The sequence below is a fragment of the Solanum dulcamara genome, chromosome 7, assembly GCF_947179165.1.
Source record: "Solanum dulcamara chromosome 7, daSolDulc1.2, whole genome shotgun sequence".
Taxonomy (NCBI): Eukaryota; Viridiplantae; Streptophyta; class Magnoliopsida; order Solanales; family Solanaceae; genus Solanum; species Solanum dulcamara.
In genome coordinates, this window is record NC_077243.1 from 66,956,403 (window position 1) to 66,962,762 (window position 6,360).

Genomic DNA, 6,360 nt, shown 5'->3' on the forward strand with positions numbered 1-6,360 from the left:
GGTGTGTTGAGGTACCAAAATAGATTGTGTGTTCTAGATGTTGATGATGTGCGAGAAAGGATTTTAGCTGAAGCGCATAGTTCTAGATACTCTATTCATCCTAGTTCTACAAAGATGTATCATGACTTGAGAGAAGTTTATTGGTGGAGTGGAATGAAGAGAGATATCGCGGAATTTGTTTCCAAGTGCCCGAATTGCCAACAAGTTAAAGTTGAGCATCAAAGGCCATGTAGGTTAGCTCAAAACATAGAAATTCCAGAATAGAAGTGGGAGATGATCAATATAGACTTTATTACAGGTTTGCCGAGGTCCCAAAAGCAACATAATTTGATTTGGGTGATTGTGGATAGAATGATGAAATCATCTCACTTCTTGGCAGTTAGGACTATTGACACCGCAGAAGATTATGCAAAATTATACATCCAGGAGATTGTCAGGTTGCATGGAGTCCCCTTGTATATCATCTCATGCAGAGGAGCTCAATTCACTTCCCAATTTTAGAGATCCTTTCAGAAGGGACTGGGTTCAAAGGTGAATCTTAGTACGGCCTTTCATCCCCAGACAGATGGCCAAGCAGAGCGCACCATCCAGACATTGGAAGATATGTTGAGGGCATGCGTACTTGACTTCAAAGGAAATTGGGATAATCACTTACCTCTCATAGAGTTTGCATACAATAACAGTTATCATGCGTGTATTCAAATGGCTCCTTATGAAGCTTTGTATGGGAGGAGGTGTAGATCACCAATTGGATGGTTTGAAGTTGGTAAAGTTGAGTTGATTGGGCTTGATTTTGTACACCAAGCTATAGAGAAGGTGAGAGTTATTCAAGATAGTCTAAAGACAACCCAAAGCCGTCAAAAATCTTACACCGATGTGAGAAAGAGAGACTTAGAGTTTGAGGTGGATGATTGGGTGTACTTGAAAGTGTCACCCATGAAGGGCGTCATGAGGTTTGGAAGGAAGGGAAAGCTTAGTCCTTGATACATTGGTCCTTACCGGGTTGTGAGAAGGATAGGGAGTGTTGCTTATGAATTAGAGTTACCCTCGAAGCTAGCCGCCATTCATCCGATATTTCACATCTCGATGTTGAAGAAGTTCTTGGGCGATCCCTCATTGATAGTCCATATTGATAGTATTGGAGTTAAGGATAGCTTGTCCTATGAAGAGGTTCCGATCCAAATTCTTGATCGCCAAATTCGCAAATTGAGGAACAAAGAGATTGCCTCAGTCAAAGTCTTGTGGAGGAATCAATTTGTTGAGGAAGCCACATGGGAAGCGGAGGAAGATATGAAATCTAAATATCCTCACCTATTCGTGCCCATCAATGAGAATGTTGAAGGTAACGTCTATTTTCTTGACTTGAATTCATTTGTGCATTTTGAGTTCGAATAGTAAATTATTTTGATAATTTGATTAGTTGAATGACTGAATTCTGATTATGATTTGTACCTCGAGTCCATCCTTGGTTTACTCGTCATTCGAGGATGAATGATCCCAAGGGGGAGTTAATGTAACACCCCCTAAAATTTCTCACTAAAATTCAGACCTTTGTTCGCATACGTGAAGGATCAAACTTGACTATTATAAAGTGTATTCATGAGTTAGGATGATTTCCCAAGTAATTGAAGAGTGTTAGAGGTGATGTGGGGTCACAAAGGATCCTTAATACCAAGCTAAGTCTAAAGAATTCATCTTGGCTAAGTTTTAGAATGGGTTTGTATAAGGGGTCGACTTCTAATGACCATATCTTTTGAAATATGATAATCTGGGTGTCCCATGACCTATTAAATTAAAGGTATTTGAGTCTTCTTTCCAACGCCTCCAAGATTGTAATTTTTGGAGTTTGGAGTCAAAAGTTATGACTATCCTAAGATGAACTAGTACTGCAGGAAACCTGGGCTTGGCGCCGCAGTGGCGCGATGCGCCAATATAGCGCCAGGAACCAGCCTCAGTATTTGGTCCCTGGTGCGGCGTGCCACTATTGGATGTGCAGGGTTTTTAAGCCTATTTTCCAAAACCTAGAAAATTTAGGCTTGGCGCTGTAAGGGCGCGACGCGCCACTATAGCGCCATAAAACAGCCTCAGTAGTTTGGTCCTTGGCGTGATGCGCCACTATCAGATGTACAGGTTTTAAGCCTATATTCGACTTGGCGCTGCAGTGGCGCGACGTGCCACTATAGCGCCAGGAGGATTTTAGCCCATTTTTCTAGATTTTTTAAGATGGGCAAATTGGACATTTTCCCTAATTATATATACACTGATTTGGTCACGATTTGACCATAATTTTCAGTCCATTGCCTCTCCCAAAAATCCCTAGACATCCTCTTTTCTCTCTCAATCCATCTCCAACAAGGATTGCCTTCAAGGACTTCAAGGATTCAAGCCTTCCATTGGAGACCCAACATCAAGGTTTCTTCAAAGTCTTCACCAAGGTATGTAAGGCTACTCAAAACATGGGTTGAGTCCACCCATGTGCCCTACACTTTTTTTGAGGTTAAATGTTCATGAAAAATGGAGTTTCTTGATAGGCTTATGTCCAAATGAGTCTTTTCATCTATTATCCTAATTTTTGTTATGTTGATGTTGTAGAGTTAAGAAAGTGATGTGCTACATGTTTGTATGAGTTGATTGATAGGAGTGGTTAAACATATTTTGTTGATTTTCTTAACTATGTCGATTTCTTTAAATATGTTAATTTCCTTAAGTATGTTGATTACCCTAAATTGTTGATTTAGAACCTTGGAGTCTTGATGAGTCCCGGAAAGATTTTCTAAATGAATAGAGGAATGATTGGATAGGATTGTATGATGTTATAAATGCACTCTTAAATTTCACTTGAAAGATACGATTGAGATTGATCGAATAGTTTGATTTGAGGAGGTTTGATTGTGATAAAATTGATGATTTGACAAGGTTCCAAATGAGACTTTTTGATATGATTTGATTGAGTTAATTGGATGGAGTTTTATGAGCATTGAGTCTTGGGAGGAGTATCGAGCAACCGAATTGGTTAAGAGTAAGTAATAACTCAAATCCAATAACTACGTCGCCAAACATAGGAGGGGATTGAACAGTTAAAGTCGGATGCTTCCCCAAAATTATTGTCCTGACATGATAGGACTTGGTTGGATTGGATCCATGATTGGTTGATTCATTCATACCCTGGCGAAGTATGAACGGACGCGGCAACAACATCGGTTTATTGTACTGTCACTGGCTCATAAGTGATGGTTGTCGGATAAGAGAAAATCCCATATAGGTCTTGATAGTACTCTGAGTCGGATTGAGTTGAATTGTATGTGATTTGTCCCGTCTAATGCATATTCTTGTTTAGACTTAGGACACTTGTTTGAGTTGTTCTTTCTTCTGAGTTGAGACTCCTAGTTGATTTGATTCTTCTTTGATGGTTTTTTTATTCAACCATTTTACATACTCGTACATTCCATGTACTGACGCCATTTGGCCTGCATCATTTTATGATGCAGAGACAGGTACTAGAGATCATCAACCGACGCACCATTGAAGATCTATTCACTTCCAGGTAGTTGGTGAGTCCTCCCAATTTTCGGAGGATACCGAGATTTTCTTGTCGTTTTGATTTATTTCTCGTGTTTTGATTTTTGGTAGTCATGGACTTGTCATTGGCACCTCTTGGATTGTTGATAGAGGCTTCATAGACTAGAGTGTGGAAATGTTGATTTGTTCATTTTGACTAGTTTTATTCTAGCTGATTATTGATTTGATAGTTGTTTGGCCTTTGGCCCTAAATTATGGATAGTAGTCCTATAATAGAGTCTTCCGCCCATAGAATGTGATTGAATAAAAGTGTGACTGGACCAAGTGGTTCGCTTGAAGGACAGAAATGACTTTCGAGTACCGGCCACGTCTAGGGTACCCTCCCGGAGCGTGACAAGATCCAAGGATCCGGATCGTCACTAGTTCTATCTTTCATTTTGTAGTCTTTATTATTTTTCAGAGATGCATGGTGTATTTCAGATTCGAACATTGTATTAGATGTTCTTTATACTTATGACACCAGATTTTGGAATATTTTCTTCATGGTCCTTCTTTTCGATTACTTTGTGGCCTGACTTTCCCTTTTGGGAGTCTCGTATGAGTTTTACTCTTAGACTTACATATCATGTTGGGTTTTTGGATCTGTGCCTTCATGACCTCAGATTTTGGATCGTGACAAAGAAACTCATGATAGAGACTATTCCTTTGAGAAGAGAAGATGAGTATCAATTAAAGAAGACTGAGATTGTTTACGTGTGCACAAGATTTTCATGGAGAATTGTAATATGAAAGACTTATTACTCTATAAGAAATTGAAAATTTATTCAAGAAAATTTACCATATTCTTGCACATAGAAATAGTTCCAAATAAGGAGTCGAGGAAGCGCCATGCGCGTCAACAAGAGAAAAATCAAGTCAAATTAGGATTGAATTCTTGCCAAGTCTTGAACCAAATATCTCCTAGGTTTTACAAGAACGATTGTAAATCTAAATTATTATAGAGAGTTAGATCGTGATTTTTGACTCCTAAAAGAGAGGAGTTTTCCACATTAAATATTGTAAATCGAGCTCCTAATTCCCAAAATGTGTCTTGAACAAATGAACTTCGACTATAAAATTTAAACATTGTCAAGGACTTACCCTATGCGGTCATAAAGAGTACTTAATTTGGTGGAACCCTCGCGATCAAGGTTGACCCTAACTACCGCGCTACCCTAGACCCTTAACCCTTTGCCAACGTTATTCTCCCTTCCACAATCACACAATGAACACTAAATTATTTTGTATACCTTTAGTAATACTAATGGTTTATATACAAATGATTGACCAAATGTTGTTCCTCAAGATGATATAATATTTAGGGATTAACGATCGAAATTGCGATAGTATCATTAATTTATTACTTGTTAAGCGCGTACACTTGCATATGGATGCATTTGGACCCAACACAAGTGTTTCCTCCTATAGTTTCTAGGAATATTTATTTAGCAATTGTAGTAACTGAAGAATTTCTATGGAAAAGTAAATACTCTTAAGGATTAATTTAAAACCGTGAAATCATATCATTAACTGACTAAAAAATTCACTGTGGCACTAGCTCCTTAACGAACTCAATTAATGCCTTTATCTCAACATGAAAACTAACATAAATAAAAAATAACTAAAAATTCCAGGTTGGATAACCAACACTTTATGGAAATTAAATTAATTAGAACAATATTTATCCAATAATTCAATTGTTTGCTCCAAAAGTATCTTTCACAGCATCTGCAGCTCCTTAAGCCTTAGCCTTCATCTGCTGGCCAGTCTGCAATCAAACATTATGACCAAAAATTCAAGTAAGAATACATTTAAATTAATGGAGAAATAAATAATCAACTAATATGATGGTTGGTCCGTTTTTCCGATTTTTATGAATGTTATGTTGAAGTAGAAGTGACGCTTACTTGTATTACCAGCGTCACATTTAACAATTTTTCGGTGTTTTTATTTTTGATTTAAATATATTGTTGAATTAATTTTTTGTTGGAAAAAAAATGTTTTATGATTAAGGTGTGATAAATTGAACGTTGATTGAAAAAAGTTAAACCCATATTCTAAAATGCATAATACAGAAATACATCTTTTAACTTGGGCTTAGCTAAAGATATCTAAATTTGTATAAATTTGAACAAATAAATCCACATGTCATACGTGGCATAATACACGTAGAACACAACTTTTCACACAGAACGTAACGTCATTCTAATATGCCATTCTAAAAAGAAAAGTTTTATTAATAATAGTTTCATAGACAAACCTCCTGCATGGATTGCTGAGCAGATTGGACAGTGTCTCTAGCTTTGTCCATCATTTGGCTAGCTTTCTCCTGAAATGTATATTAATTCACCAGAAAATCATGAACTAATTAATTAATCCAAATTAATCAAGATATATGTATATATATAGTTAATGAACCTGAGTTTGGCCCTTAGCCTGTCCTGCATGGTAACTGGCTTTCTGAGATGAATTCATCTTGCAATAAAAATAAATTAAATGTAGAAAATAAATTATTAATAGAGAGTGTTTAATTAATTTGGTAGTAATTAACTAGTGATGTTGAAAATTAAAGCAAATAGGTAAGGTATATATAGGTAGCAAGAATGGATGTGTGACAATACGTGTGTAGCTTAGAATAACTGTCGGACGACGTTTGATCAGCACAACTTCAATCCTATTGGACAATTCCAGCGTCAACAATTCTTAGGAATTTATAGATTAATTCATAGTTGTTATTAAAAGATTAAGAGGTTAATTATATACTAAGAATAATTAATATAATTAAAATATAATTAGATCAAG

The 6,360-nt window shown here is 36.7% G+C and overlaps 1 pseudogene; it reads right to left on the reverse strand.

The window, feature by feature from the left end:
* Nucleotides 1-5,251: 5,251 nt before the first annotated feature.
* Nucleotides 5,252-6,033, reverse strand: LOC129893838 (stress-induced protein KIN2-like; annotated as a pseudogene).
* Between the last annotated feature and the right edge of the window lie 327 nt (nt 6,034-6,360).